Here is a 15,604-nt window from a genome sequence, read left to right on the forward strand (position 1 = left end):
CTGCCTTTCTTGGACAGGCGGTTTGTGCACAGGCAGTAAATTCAGCTCTTTTGCGAACTCTCTGTCCTGTGCGTGAGCTGTGGTGACGTCTGTGGGCCTGCACACGGCATAGCCCCAAGGGCACACGGTGCCGGCCTTCCTTCGTTGTCCGGGAACACTGGACAAATGGGGAAAATGTAATCCTTGAGTTCTTCCCAGACCAGATTTCTGAGCAAGGAAAAATATAACTTGCTTGGGAAAACCCTGACCTCTGGCAACGCAGACTTAGGGCCATGGGTTTGGTTCTATGCTTGAGATAGGAAGATTCATGGAGGCTCTGAAACACGTTTGTGGGAAAGCCAACGAGGGAAGTGAGATGGGAGGGGGTGATTTTGCACAGAGCAATGCAGAGAAGCCATATCAGTCCCACTTTGAAACAAGTGTTTCACAGTCATACTACTTAATTCTTCTCCTGCCTGCATCCACAGACATGAGCCCTTTTCTTGGCTGCATCCCCTGCTTCCCAAAGCCCAGCATCCCACCGTGGCCATCACAGCTGCCTCCTGTATCCTCACCAGCTGGCACTTCTTTGCCCCTGTAGACCTGGGAGGCAGAAGACATGGTAGTCAAAGTATCTTCATCTCCCAGGAGCCTACAGGAACCCGACCCTTTGCAGGAGTCAGCTGGCTGTACCATTACCTTGCCTCTCACCCTCTACGTATATAAAGCAACACCCTGTCCCTCATGTTATATTCGTATTTTCCCTTTTAAGGAGAGTCCTCGCTCACCCACCTCTCTGCTGTTCCTGTCGTGGCGGTGTCCGTCTGTCCCACTGGCACGTTTGTGCTCTGAGCTCTGCCTGGGACAGGCTCCTGGCGCTGCTCGGCAAAGCCGTGCGCCTGTGCAGTCCCACAGTTCTGTAAGACATCTGGGATGTGTGCAGGCAACAAACAGCAAAAGGGCGTCTGTGGATTGTGGGCATGAGATGCCCTCTCCCACCCTTCCTAGTGAGCAGCGTCAGGTCCCTGTCACCTCAAGGTCCCCCAGGCTGCGTGACCATGGAGAAGGCTGAGCCCTCCCGTGTGGGGCTGAGCAACAGCTCCCCGCTGTCTGGGCTGGGGTTGCAGCCCCCCCTGCTCCCCTTTGGGTTGGGAACTGTCTGACGGTCTCCGTGACTCCTTCCATATGTTTGGCTCAGCTGATCTCGAATGACAACATATAGCAGAATTAAAACCAAGCCAGATCACCCAATTTCAGGCACAGCATGATGGTGAGACCTAGTCCCACTCCTGTATCCCTTGGTACCTTCCCTCAGCTGCCTCATCTAGAGGTCTCTGATGAACATTGCTTTGATGCTACTGATGCTGGGGAGCACGACGGTGGTCCTGGGAGACCTCGTACCTGGAGGAAGCTGCTGATGACAAGGAAGCAGGCATGAGTACACTCTTGCTGCTGGAGCAGCAATCTGCTCATTTGGGCTTTTCCAGGCAGCTCCAGGTGGGAAAACTTTTAACATGAGCTCTGAGCTCTCTACGTTGGCATGGTGCTGTGCAGGCAGAATCTTACCTGTGTCCCTCTCAATGTGGTGAGGGACACCTGTGGGGAGATGCCCAGAGGCCCTCTCCGGAGGGCAGCATTAGGGGGGGCTTTGCTCATGGGGGTGAGGGTGGGGTGTGCTTTAGAGGGTGGAGGAGAAAATATCTCAGCTTATGCGGGCTGTTGTGCTGCTGCCCTCACAGGTGGCACCCACTCAAGCGGAGTTTGGAAAAACCCCACTTCAGCTTAGTTTAGCTCAGGTTTTTTTAACCCTGTTGGGGTGAGCTGCTGTGAGAAATCGTCCCACATATGATCAAGCTTGCATTGGCGGAGGCAGGAATAGTTCCCAAATGGTTCCTTGCCTAAGGACCGTCTAGAGGGACCCGAATGTGCTGTCTTACGGGAAGGATGAAGCCTCTGGGAGGTGGTCTGGGCAGATACAAGCCTGTCCTCGGGAGCCCAGCTGCACACTAGTTTCAGCTGCATCATCAAAGTGAGTCATTCAATAAAAACAATTAGCTGAAGAAATATCACTAGACAGCAATAATTACCCAAACGTCCTACCATTGACCATTTAGATGACTAAATCCACACAATCAATTGTGTTAGTGAATGCTAATTCTAATCTAATAACCTTCTGATTTATTTGATTATATATAAAGAAATCACCTGCAGTGTTGTGACAGGATGGGGTTGCGGAGTAGCTGGGTGCTTGGGCACCTGCCTGCCCTGTGGCCTCTGTGCACGGGTTGTCCCCGGGTTGCCAACAGCACAGGCAGTGTCCACCCGTCAGGCTGGGGAGCAGAAGAGTGGTGAGATGATGCCTATGGGCCCTTCTACTGGGCAGGCGGCAACTTTCATGGGCTTCAGAGGGACTTGTGCCCACACAGAAATGTAGTATGGCCTCTTGGGAGAGGCTACATTCTCCTTTCTGCCTCCTTGCCTGAAGGGTCTCATGGGGGGTTGAATCTCCTAAACTGGACAACTGGGCAAAATCACACAAACACCAGAAATCCACATCATCTGCCTGAGAATAAAAGGGTATGGAGGGAACCCATGCTTAAAAATGACGATTACAGTTTCAGCCAACAACAAATCACACTCTGTAACTCATGTTGGAAATGGACCCTCTGGTGCAGGCTTTTACTCTCTCCTCGTGTCCTCATCACTGTGGTACCTAGGCTCTGGAGGCACACATGTCTTCTCTGAAGGGCTTCATGATCTGGATGGACTGTGATGCGTGGTCCATTTTATAATGTATGGATGTTGTTTTGTTGTGTCCGGACATTGGCATCATGCTTGCCACTGCAGTACCTGGATATCTAGAAATGGTGGACGTTATAGATGCAGTGGGGTTCGGCTTGGTGCTGGAATTGCCCTCACTCGTCCCACAAAGGTGCAGTGAGCTCCTCCATCTATCCACAGACCTGCTCTTCTTAGCTAATATCTGTGGGTGCTTGGTAGAGATGAATTCAGGAAATCCTGTTTTTATCAGTATTTCAATAAAGGAAACAGCAAAGGTACCAAGGAGGCAGCCTGCCCTGAAAACTGATGTCTGCCATGGTACTTTCACAGCTCTGTACAAATCGTTATGTGTAGCTCTCCTCGTGCTCTGCAGGAAGGAGCGAGCGCATCTGGCGTAGGGGCTGGTGACGCACTTTCGTAACACGGGGTGCCAGGGATGGCGAAAACCCGGCGCCTCTGCCGTAAGCGGCTGTCAGGCTGCGCTCATGCCACTTACGCCGATGCCCCATCCGTTGAACCACGTTGTTCCCCTGGGGTGAAAAACAGCAGAGGCATCAACAATATTTCTCCCGCTGCCCGCTCTCTGTTCTCGCTATGACGTTGCAGGGTTTTCTAAATGGGGCTAATACGCAGTGAATCACCCCGGCGTGCCGCAGCTGGACCGGCTCGGTCCCGCTTGCACTCGGCATCCGCAGCAGGAGCTGCCCCAGGGAGCTGGGAACGTTTGCCATCAGCTGAGGGAGCTGGCCGTGCTGTTGGTAGCACATGGGGGCAGCAGGAGCAGCCTTGTCCCACGAGGACAGGGCTTCTCTGCCTGTCTGCTAGTATTAACATTCATTTGCTCTCTGAGGCAGGCTGGGTTTATTTGTTATTTTTTTTAGGTCATTCTGTGTAACATAATCATATTGGAGTGGAATTCTTCTGCCTAATCAAATGAAACTTCATGCAGTTAGTTTGTCGTTAGCATTTACTAACGAATGTGATTGTGAGGATTTAGTTTCTCACATGGTTAATAGGATGGCATTTAGATAATTACAGCTGTCTAGCGTCTTTCCACTGCTAATTGCTTTTACTGCCTGGTTCATTTCCAGACCAGCAAGTGAAACTCTGGCACACAGTTGTGCAGGCAAACTGCAGTTGCGGGTTGCTGTATCCCTGATACGATGCTTTGTGGGTGTGAAGCCAGTTCCCAGCTCCAACCTAAGTTTCAGATGAACTCCAGAAAATCACAGCCTTGCTGTGACCCAGCTTTCCCACTTGGCTATGCCATGCCAAGTCACGTAGTCCAGCACTCTCGCTCTGACACTGGTCAACTGACGACACCTAAGGAAGAAAAAACATGTAATGGTCCTGCTCCTGGACTGCGCATCCAGCTTTCAGAGCTTTAGGAGCTTCCCATGCACCTGTGTTTAGCAGCTACTTGTGGACTCAGCTGCAGTGAATTTATCTAATCCCTTGGTGGGCGTCTCCACATCTTTGATCTCCACAATATCCTGTGACGATGACATTTAATTATACATGCGCTGGAAAGAAAACTTCACCAAAACTTCCTGCTGTTTGTTTTAAAACTACTAGGTGGTATTTTAATTGACCAAAGGGAATACTTCTGTTAAGTGAAACAGGGAATGAGGTTTGTTCTTCACCTTTCTAGGCCACCTGTGATGTGACTGAGCTGTCACCACCCTCTGCTGTCTCCTTTCCAAGCTTCAGCCAGTCCTGCTTCTAATCTGGTTAGGTTTTTTTCTCATATGGGAGCCTTTCCATACCTGGTCACTGTTTACAGAACCTATTTTTTTCTGGCTATCTCTATGATACAGGGTGCAAACCGTATTTAAGAAGCATTTATAGGAAGGCAAAATGATGTTTTCGGCTTTTTTTCTCTATATATTCCTATTAATTCTGATAATTCTTTCTGCTGTTTTGCCCACCATGGAGCCCTGATCTCAGGCTCTGAGATTCGTTTCCTAGTAAAAACAGTTCATTTGAAGCCTGTGACATTTATAAATAGATTTTTTTCCCCTGAGGCGCTGTGTAGTGCATTTGTTGAAGTGGAATTTAATGTAAAACTTGACTTCTTATTGCTCTGCTACATCACATTACGAAATATTTCTGCACTTCTTTTCAGCTGTAGTTTAATATTTTCTAAATAATTCTGCATCAGCTGCAGCCTTTGCTACTTTGCTCTTCGCTCCCTTTACCAGGTCATTTATGGATATGGTAAAAAACTGGGCATTATTTTCTTTAAAGACAAAATCTGAGGGAGGAAACGTCTATTATACAAGCCAAGTGTAGTATGTTACAATGATGATGATAATTCTCATAAACTTTTGCGTCATTGTCCTGTCCTTTGATAGCTATCTTGTTGGTAACAAACAATTCAGTAGCTGTTTGGAATAGTACTGTCTTTTTAGGAGCTAAATGGGTCAAGGGTTTCCCGCCAGCAGGGGAGATTCCTGTACTGCTAAGATGAAGAGGACCAGGAGGAAGCTGTTTCTGGCTAACAATTAAATTTAAATTAAGAACTGTGCCCAGTAGTCTGAGAGAGAGGAGCACCCGTGTACCCTCAGAAGCTTTAGCATCCCTCCTGGCAGTTGCTCCTCGGTAGTATTAGGACTTTATTTCATTTTAATTTTAATTTTAATTTTAATTTTAATTTTAATTTTAATTTTAATTTTAATTAAAAAGACGTCTTCTTTCTTCTTCTTCTTCTTCTTCTTATTATTATTATCATCATCGTCATTATTACTACTACTACTACTACATTTCATCATTATTTCCCCCTCGTCCTTTCCCCTTTGCTCCTATGGCAAGGTCGGTGCGGTCCCTCCCCTCCGTCCCTCTCCCACCGCAGTGCCGGTGCGGGAGGATGAGGAAGGGGACGGGGAAGGGGAAGGGACAGGGACAGGAAGGCTGCTCCGAGTCCCGCCACCGGCGGTGTTCCCGCGGCTGTCGGCCGTCCCCTCCCGGCGCCCCCGGGCCGCTGCCGAGGGTGGTGCTGTGTTTCCCTCTAGTGGTGCCTGAGCCCTGCAGGAAAACGAAGCGTCCCCACCAAGGGGACACATTCCCGCTGCTTTGCGGGAACGTATGGCTGGGTTTCCGAGCTCGCAAAACTCCTCTTTCCTTCGGTTGACCGATCCACGGAGATGGCAGCATGTCTCCGGGCCATAGCAAAAACGTAGCCATGTTGCCTTCATGAGGGTCCCAAGGTTTGCCTTTATGAAGTACAACTACCTGTAAGGAGGTTGTAGCGAGGTGGGGGTCAGTCTCTTCTCCCAAGTAACAAGCGACAGGGCAAGAGGGAACAGCCTCAAGCTGTGCCAGGGGAGGTTTAGACCGGATATTTGGAAAAAATTTTACAGTGAAAAGGTTATTAAGCATTGGAAGAGGCTGCCCAGGGAAGTGGTTGAGGCACCATCCCTGGAGGTATTTAAAAGACGGGTAGACGTAGTGCTTAGAGATATGGTTTAGTGACAGTTTTTGTCAAAAGTTATGTTGATGGTTGGACTAGATGATCTGAAAGGTCCCTTCCAACCTTGGCAATTCTATGATTCTATTATTCTATACACTTTGCTCTCCTTGTGCACCTGAAGTCATTATTTGTTGTTGCGTTCTGGTTCGATAACAGCACTGTTTGGTGCAGCCCAAGTCCACCAGCATCTGGCCCAGCATTCGTGGCACAGCTGAAAAGCCTGTTTCCAGGAATCCGCATTTGGATGAGTTGGGATGCTGAAGCATCATGGTTGTTCCCGGTCGCCTGTTACATCTCTGGGGAAGTCCACGTCAGGCTATGTGACTCTCGCTGATTTGCTGTTATCTAATACTACAAGCAACAGGCAGAAACTGAGGAGCTTTGGTAAAAATAAGCATACTTTAAATCTCCAGGGAACAAAGCATTAAACATAGTGGAACTGAGGTAAAATACGTTGTACGGACAAGAAACTCTGCACAAATAACAACCAAAGGTGTTCTCTAGCCACTCCATAAACCTTCCAGTGAGCTCCTGCTCCACAGCTAGTTGCAGGGCCTTCAAGCCTTCTAGAGATGCTTAAAGCAATTTTCACACCCTTTAAAAAAATATCCTACATCTCAAGGCAGTTGGAAGTGGACAGCTAAATCCTCTACCTCCTCTTAGATCTGATGTAAATGCCGTCAACGAGTGTATTGCAGAGATCCTTAATGGCTCGGTGCAGGACGGAGCATGATGGCTTGAGCCCAAAGGCGGGGGAGCCCCGCCTGCAGGGTGTCCTGCCCAAGGATGGGGAGCCAGATGTCCCACCTTCCTGAGCAATTTGGAGTCACTCTGGGCACGCATCATCACATGCCTGCTCCTCACGGCCTATTGACAGTGAATGCTAGAAGGCCTGATGCAAGTGTTTGTAACCTGGCCTGTGCACCATTAACCAAGTCAAAGACTTGGGAGGAGCAAGGTGCAGGACCTGCCGGCCCCAGCCTCTAGCTCTGCTTGCACCAAATCGTTGCCTCGTGCCATTGTGTTGCTGTGTTTCAGAGTAAACCTCTCTCCCCTTGCTCAGTGTCTTCTGACACAAGCAAGACTGTGGGCAGGGCAGAGGTTGAGGGAATTCCATCTGTTGCTGATCCACATTTGACCATCTTGGGACCCTCCTGCTGGCAATGTCACGTAGATTCTCCAGGACTGCCCTTGTCCTCGCTTCCTCTGTGTACTTTCCTGCTAACCTGCCATCTCCCTCTCTTGCGGTCCCTTCAGCAGCACTGAACAGACGCCGTTGATGGCCTGCACTCTTCTCGTCGGTGTCTTGGTGCAGCTCCAGCTCCCCAACCCACAAGCTGCTGACTTGCAGATCCTCTTTTTGATTTTTGTAAGTATGTGCCATCATGAAAATGGCGTTTTGCAAAAATTGTCAAAAGCTCTCCCTGGCAAAGCTCCCTAAGCATAGAGCATCCTTCTTCATATCTGGTTTTCCTCTTCCCCTTGAGAAAGACCTCAGACTTGGGGATGGTATGTGGCATACGTCATCGATTTGGGCAGATGAATATGTGAAAAGATTACGTGGGTCTCCTGATGAGAAAAGGAAACATTGTTTTGTTCCTCGACATCTGGTAGGGGAAGTAGGTGGTTTTTCTGATTATTGCTCTTAAAATTAAAAAGCTATTATGGGTACTTTAAAATGTTATTAGTGTGTTGAAGTAGTAATGTTAATAGTTAAAATAAATAATAATGGTTAATTCGTGTTCATTAATGTTATATCTTTTAAATATTATTGTTATTATATTAAGTCTTGTAGGAACAGCTTTAAATGTTCTTAATTAGCTTTTACTTAGGCAAAGCACCAGCACTGGGACGGGCAGAGCAATGACTGGCGGACGTGCAGCCAGCTCTCAGAGGGATGCAATCACGGGACTCGGGCACAACTTCGTTTCAAAGCTGTGACGATGACAACTGCCTCTCAGCGTCTCTCTGACCTCAGCCTGAGGTCTATGAATGCCACAACTCCATGTGGCAAAGGACTTGAGCTGCTGAGATGCTGATGCTTTAGCGTCCATACAGACCCAAGGTCCTCCGGGATCCTCAACCCCTTACCCTGCAGAGCCCTGCTGGAGTGGGGTTGGTACATGGGGGGCAGCTGGGGCTTTCTATGGAAACAGCCTCTGCTCTCTTTTTTCACCAGGTCAGTGGATAAGACACTGGTGACCTGGGCTGCATCCCTTCCTCCCGCTGTGTCTTGGGAGCGCCCAGGCCACTGGGTCTCCCATGCCTCATGTTTGGCACAGTGCTGCTTCGTGTAGACTCTTCAAAATTTCTTCTGTTGCGGAAAAAAGGAGCAGCTGGGAAAAACATGTACGCAGAAGAGGTGGTGTGAGTCCCTGCTCGTGGCTAGCCAGTGGCTATTTCATGGGAAAGGCAAGATCTTGCTGGAGCATAGCCCAAAGCCCTGGACACCCCTCTCCCCAGGTGAGCACTCCCTTTCCTCCACTGTTTGACAATCTCCTGAGGATGCTGAATGTTTACAAGAGGTCAAAAGTGAATGGATGGAAAAGTCAATCTATTAAATCTGTTAAACACAAAGACACTGCTCAGGAATTGCCTGAGCTGAAGACTGCTGGCTGTTAAGAGGATATTCAGAGGAAATATCACTTTATGCTCTCCTGTTCCTATATTTTTCCCCAAGCACCCGCTTTTGGCCACTGTAGGAGTCAAAATGCTAGGCTAGACAGGCTTTCAGCAAGCAAACAGAATATTTTTATAAAAATATATTTATAAAATATAAAATAAAATTAGAAAATATGAAGTAAATGCAAAACAAAATGATAAATGATAAAATATAAAATATATTTATACTTATAAAGCTACACGGGTGTTTGTAGCTACCTTCTTGGTAGCGTGTTGCAAAATCCCAAGATTTTTGTGAATGAGTCTTTGGCAGTGACTCTAGTTGTATCGGGAAGCAAAAACTAACCAGATAACAAAGTAATGAAAATGAGACTAACGGAGTTAAGGCTTCAAAGTTAAGGACTTAGAGGGAAGAAAATGTCAAAAGAAGGGGGCTTGTAATTTTAGGATTGTAACTTGTTGAAAATTCCCAATTGGATGCCCTCTTGCGTGTACTAGGAATTAGACTTTCTTTACACAGTGATACTCTGTTTTCAACAAAGGGTCCCTCCCTTGTTCTGATGACAGAGAGGAGGGTGCCTGGAGTCGAATGTGGAGCACAGGGTGGAGGAGAGGGTAGCCTGCAGAGTCCTACCTCCTCCTCCTCCCTGCAGGAGCTCATGGGCAGGGAGGGGAGCTGCTGGTGACCACCGAGGATGGCTGCCAAGTGCCAGAAGACCCTGTCCCTGAGAGCATGCCGGTGCGATGCTGGATATCTCGAGTGAAGCCGTATTTTTCAACAGAAGACATAGACAGCTCCCGTTTCTGGGTGCTAACTGAGGGCACCTGGTGCTTAGTTGTAGAAATGTTTGTCCCCACCACACCTCAGGTCAGCTAAAGATGTGTGTGGCTGTCAGCTCCACTGACGATCTAGCAAAATTTCTACTTCAGGGCCCGATTCTAAATAGTTTTTTCACAGGGAACAGGATCAACTCCCAGTACATGGGAGTGCATTCTTGAAGGATGTATCTTTGTTTATAGCAGTGTCCATGCAGTCATTTACAGTTAGGTGCTTTAATACATAACATGAGCAAGTGTTTTAATGGCAACAGTACTGATAGAATGTTATCTAAAGCTTTACGTGTAAGCACATGTAAAGGGCATTTTTGCAAAATTGGATGTTTTGATATAATCATTCTTCCGTTGTGATCAGATATATGCATACAGGTATCTTGTCATGTTGACAGCATGATAAATCTGAGCAGAGAGCAACTGCTCCAAAGACGGTGTGTCCTCTGACAGATGAGCACTATTTGAGGTGTCTAATGCTGCAAAGTTAAGCAGTGATGGGTAGCCCCTCTGCCCAGCACCTCCCCAGCCTGCCGGGCAGATGTCCTGGCAGCCTTTGGCACCTGGAAGTGGACTCTGCTCCCTTAACGCCCAGATTTTCATGAGCCAACAAAGGTTCTTTGGTCCTGTCATCTCTCATACTATTTTCAGTTCCTTGTTTGAGTCTGGTAACACGTCCACTTACCTTGATAGCTGCCTTCCTGCCTCAAATGTAACGTTTTGTTGTTATCTTTCAGGGTCACATTTCTCAGCCTTCCCCATCTCCCTCTCTTCTGCCTGGGGAGTCCTGCCTCAGTGGGTGGCACTGCTGGTCTTTGGGGTGACATTGGAGTTGAGGGGTGGGTTACAAATGAGAAATGTCACTCGTGCCTGTACAGGCTTCTTGGTCTGCAGTAAAACTAAGGGGAGTTTCCTTTGGGACACCCATGATGTGGAACAAAACATGGAGATTAAAGGTGGGTTCGTCATGCCTAGACTGAGTTGTCTGTGGTTCCAACTGGGCTGCAGATAGACTAAAAAGGCGGTCCAGAAGGTCTGGTTTAGGCTGTGGTGAGTTGCCCTGCAAGATGTCCGCCCGCCTCTCCACTGAGCGTGGAAGGCGTTTAACCAACTGATTTAGATTACACACCTATTTTTTAAGTGGCTAACATTTAGTGACACGAGGAGGAACATCTTGACCTTATGTTCCCAGAATTGGTTATTATCACATGAAAGGTGCTTTTTTATTAAAAAAAAAACCCAAACAACAAAACCCTAACCGTTTTCATAATCTGTTACAGGACGACCGAGCTAAGAAAAAGATCAAAGGAAAATAATGTATTTTTCTAATATGTTGCCGTAGTTGTCCCTTGCCAGAAAAAAGAAACAGTCACCATGAAAAAACACACCTGCAACTTGACCTGAAAATTGCCTCCCAACAGTTAATGAAGATACCGCTTCCCTCTGTGCTGAGGTTAAAATGTAATTAAGGTTATGTTGCTTTGGAAAAGTTCATTGATGATGTGGTGGGTAGAGGGAGGCAAGGCTGCGGAGATGAAACGTGCTGGAAATTAGCATGAGGTGTTAGGCACTCGCAGCAATCTTTTGCGTGTCCTGGCAGTTTGTCATGAGAGCGTCTACCAAAGGAGGTGATGCTTTGACTGTGATACACAGTGTGAAAACAGGCGATAAACAGGAAGGCTGGTGCAATGGGGAATTTTCTAGAGTACTGGGTCTAAACCCAATGTAAGCAGATTATTAGGAAGGGGTGAAGTATGTGTAAATAACTATTGGCATCGTTTGTCTATCTGCATGAGAAAACTTCCCCTAGGAGTGAAAAGAGAAATTTCTGAAATAAAAACTTATAAAAGATTATCTGCTCAGATTTTGTTCCTTCCCAACACGTCTGGAGGTTACAGCGGACACTGCACCAGAGAGAGTGAAGTTTTTTACCCTTCATTTTTATTGTCCGTTTTTATAATTAAAATAACTGGAAACTGTCATTTAGCAGCAATTTTAAAATAACAAGAACAAAACTTGCACAAAGTCCCCAAACAAAACAAAAAACCCTATAGGTGTTGACACATCCTATCATCAGGTTTAAAAGGTAAGTACAAGAAAAACGATTGTTATCAGGTGTGAATTAACATATAGTGAGTTTGCTCGCAACTGAAGAAGGTGACAGATATAACACATGCATTAATAAAACTCCAAATGAAAGGTATGGCCATCATTAGGGATGGTACTTGGAGAAATGCTATTGATTCCAGAAATTGAATTTAATTTGATGGCTTTTACTGTAATTAACGCAATGGTTTGTACCAGCATAGATCTCTTAACGTTATTATCTAAGGTGACAAATTATGAAATTAAATGTTCATTTAAGATGTAATTCAAATTTTATAAAGGTTTTCTTGAGTCAATGGGTCTCAGTTAATTTCCTTAATTCCCTGGGTTTTTTTTATCCTGCCAGTTTTCTGCCAATGAAAGTACTCCTGATTTACATCAATGCTGCAATGAAGGCAACATATACAAAGGAAACGTTCACGGGTTCTGATGAGTTCTTGACAACCCCTATTGCGTATACTTTGCAAGCTTGAAAGGTATTTTCTTTGTAGCGTTAGATTTTAATGGTACTGAGCGTAACGTGCACATATAATAACAATAATTCACTTTCCTTGTGTTTGCCCATTTACCTTGTCATGTATCTGTTAGAGGCAGGGTCTGGTTCTCTTCTCTTTTACACCTGTTTTACCCGAGGGCTGTTTATTTTGATGGAGTTACTCCTGATTTAGACCTGTGTGTATGAATCTGTTATCTGAGAGAGGTAAATTAATGCTTTTAATCAAGCCCACTCTTCTGCCTACCCATCAACATCAAAGCCGAGACATGCTATTAGTTATTGAGAAAGGAAGCACAGTGTGAGTAAGCAGCCCTCAGCTATCTCTGCCTCCCCATTACCAGAATTTTAGCACTATTACCTCAAAACCGTGAATACTTTTATCCTCACAGTCACTTGGAAAGGCTATATATCCTGATTTTACAGACCAAAGCCACGGAAGGATGCAGAATTTAGGCAGAAATTAGGTGCCTCTGAATCCAAATCTAATCCTCAAGACCACTTTGCGCAGCTGCTACCCAAAGTCTCCCTACTTTGAAGGTGCCTCTGTTGTGGACATTAAAGTCCCACACAGCTGAAGATTTCTTTCTGGCCAAACCTTGAAGGACCTCGGTCTTGTCAGGACATAGCAGCTGCCTGTCTAAGCTTTCCCCTATCAGAGCCTGTGGCCTCAGCAGGACTCTCCCCACCGGAGGGTGAATCTGCCACCACATACTTGGAGTACACTGAAATCCTCAAGCCAGATTTCACATTTAACTCCAGTGGAATCACTTTCCTTTTTTTTTTTTTTTCCTTTCCTTTTCCCAGATACAAAGAGCTCTGGCAGCCTTATCACTGGTCTTCTATCTGGTAGTTGAATGAACAGATCAGTCATGCAGGATGTAGGTGAGATCGCAGCAGGCTCTCCGTTTGGGAGGATTCAGATCTGTCTGTGCATGCTTCCAGTACTGCCCAAGCTAATGGCTAAAAAGTGGGATTTCCCAGTTTGCTGAGATCCACTAATCTCATTGAGGCCTGGTGAAGAAGCGCTGCACCATCTCTGTCTCTGCGTGCCCATGCCATCATCTCAGATGGAACCAGGCCATTGTGCCAAACTTTTTTCCTCAGAGGTGAGTAAGAAATACGGGATTTTGTGCTATATTCCTTGTGGTCTGGGAAAAATATTCCCGTAGACAGCCCTGGTATAAGGTACTGTATAGAACAACTGTTGTATGAAGAAGTATGAGCCATTCTTGGAGCAGGAACTGGAACAGATGTCTAGATTTTCCTCTGGTCATCTTAGCCACCAAGCAACAAAGTTGATGTCCCTCTTCCCCCCTTCTCCATGAGTATTTAAAAAATTCAAGAACAGTGACCTAATTTCTATAGAAAGAGTGGCGACAGCCCCAATACAGTTAACTCTGTCACCAGATGTTGAGGGAAACTCTTAGAAAGGGGAAGGGTGGACTCTCCTTGGACAGATGAAAGCACTGACTCTGATTTCCTACGTCTTCAGTGAATGTGCTGAACTGTTGCATGAGGGTGTAAAACATGGCATAATACATTACAGAAACACATAATCCCTTCTTCGGTTTTCCAAACATATAGAATGGTTTAGTTTGGAAGGGACTTTAAAGATCATCCAGTTCCAACCCCCTCTATCATGGGCAGGTACACTTTCCACTAGACCAGGTTGCTCAAAGCCCCATCCAGCCTGGTCTTCACACACGGAATCACAGAATCACAAAATGGTTCGCGTTGGAAGGGACCTTAAAGATCACCTTGTTCCAACCCCCCCTGCCATGGGCAGGGACACCTCCCACTAGACCAGGCTGCTCAAAGCCTCATCCAGCCTGGCCTTGAACGCTTCCAGGGATGGGGCATTTACAACTTCCCTGGGCAACCTGTTCCACTGCCTCACCACCCTCACAGTAAAGAATTTCTTCCTGATATCCAATCTAAATCTACCCTCTTCTAGTTCGAAGACATTACCCCTCGTCCTATTACTACATGCCCTTGTAAGAAGTCCCTCTCCAGCGTTCTTGCAGGCCCCCTTCAGATACTGGAAGGCCTCTATGATGTCTCCCTGGAGCCTTCTCTTCCACAGGCTGAACAACCCCAACTCTCTCAGCCTGTCTTCATAGGAGAGGTGCTCCAGCCCTCTGATCATCTTCATAGCTACCGTGCCTACCTTAAGAAGAAGGTGCAGGTCTCTGAATCCTGAGTGAGAGGAGGCACCAAGGTGCAATGCTGAGCCGGAGGTCCCACGTCCTCAAGAAAGTTGGAAATTGAGAGTTAGCGGCCTTACCATTGCCCGTTGCCTGCCTTCCCGTGTTCCCCTGCTGCTCTCTGTGATGGCAGCTGTGAGCCTGGCCGCCAAGCGTCCCGGCCTCCCCAGGAGATGCTGGGCGCCGGGGCGAGGGCTGTGCTCCCTGCCAGGGGAACGGGGCACCCGCGGGCGAGGGGACGTGGGCGCGGCCAGTGGGCGCGGCCAGTGGGCGTGGCGGCAGCCCGGGCCGCGCCCGGCGGAGCTGTCCCCGCCCCGCGGTGCTGAAACTCCGCGGTGGCATCTGATCGCGGCCCGGCCCCTGCCCTCGTCACTGCCGCTCCCCAGCGGAGAGCAGTAAGTACTCGGGAGGTGGAGAGCAAGGGCCGATTAATTTATATTTTTTTTTTAAATACAGGGTCCCACGTGTAGGCTGCAGTCCCTCTTTATTTGCCGGCTGTAATTTGTAATTGCTTTGCTATTTATCCACAGAGCATCTTCCTCCATATTGAGGGTAACGGCATGAGGAGGCCTCGTGAAGAATACTAATTACTTAAACCCAGAACTTTAAATTTCAGGTCTTAAAGGCAAACGGAGGAATTAATTAAAAAAGGAGATTCGAGCCAGGGTAGGTGGTTAAATGCACTGAGACAATATACATGCTAGGCTGCTGCCCTGAACAATATTCCTTGCCAATGGCAACGGCAGAAAAGAAAACGGGGGAATAAGTTGATAAGCAGTTCAGCCGTAGAATAATTTTAAGGAGGCAGTTAGAAAAGTGCAAGCTTATCAAAATAAACATCATACTCCAAAACTGTTGTAATGTCAATTGATGAAAAATTAATAATAGTTATTCCCATAAAAAAAACCAATTCTTTAAGCTTAAAACCAAAAGGTTTTACTTCTGCACATGTAATTTGTCAGAGGAGAGAAGTAATGAGTAAAATTAAAAATAATAAAGATAATAACAAGTTAATATTAAAGCCTTTAAATACATCTTCGTTAATCTCATAATGACTAACATAAACATTCAGAAAGTAGTTAAGAGAGATTTTTTTAAAAACAAAGGGCTAAGAAATAC

The sequence above is a fragment of the Larus michahellis genome, chromosome 4, assembly GCF_964199755.1.
Source record: "Larus michahellis chromosome 4, bLarMic1.1, whole genome shotgun sequence".
NCBI classification, from domain to species: domain Eukaryota; kingdom Metazoa; phylum Chordata; class Aves; order Charadriiformes; family Laridae; genus Larus; species Larus michahellis.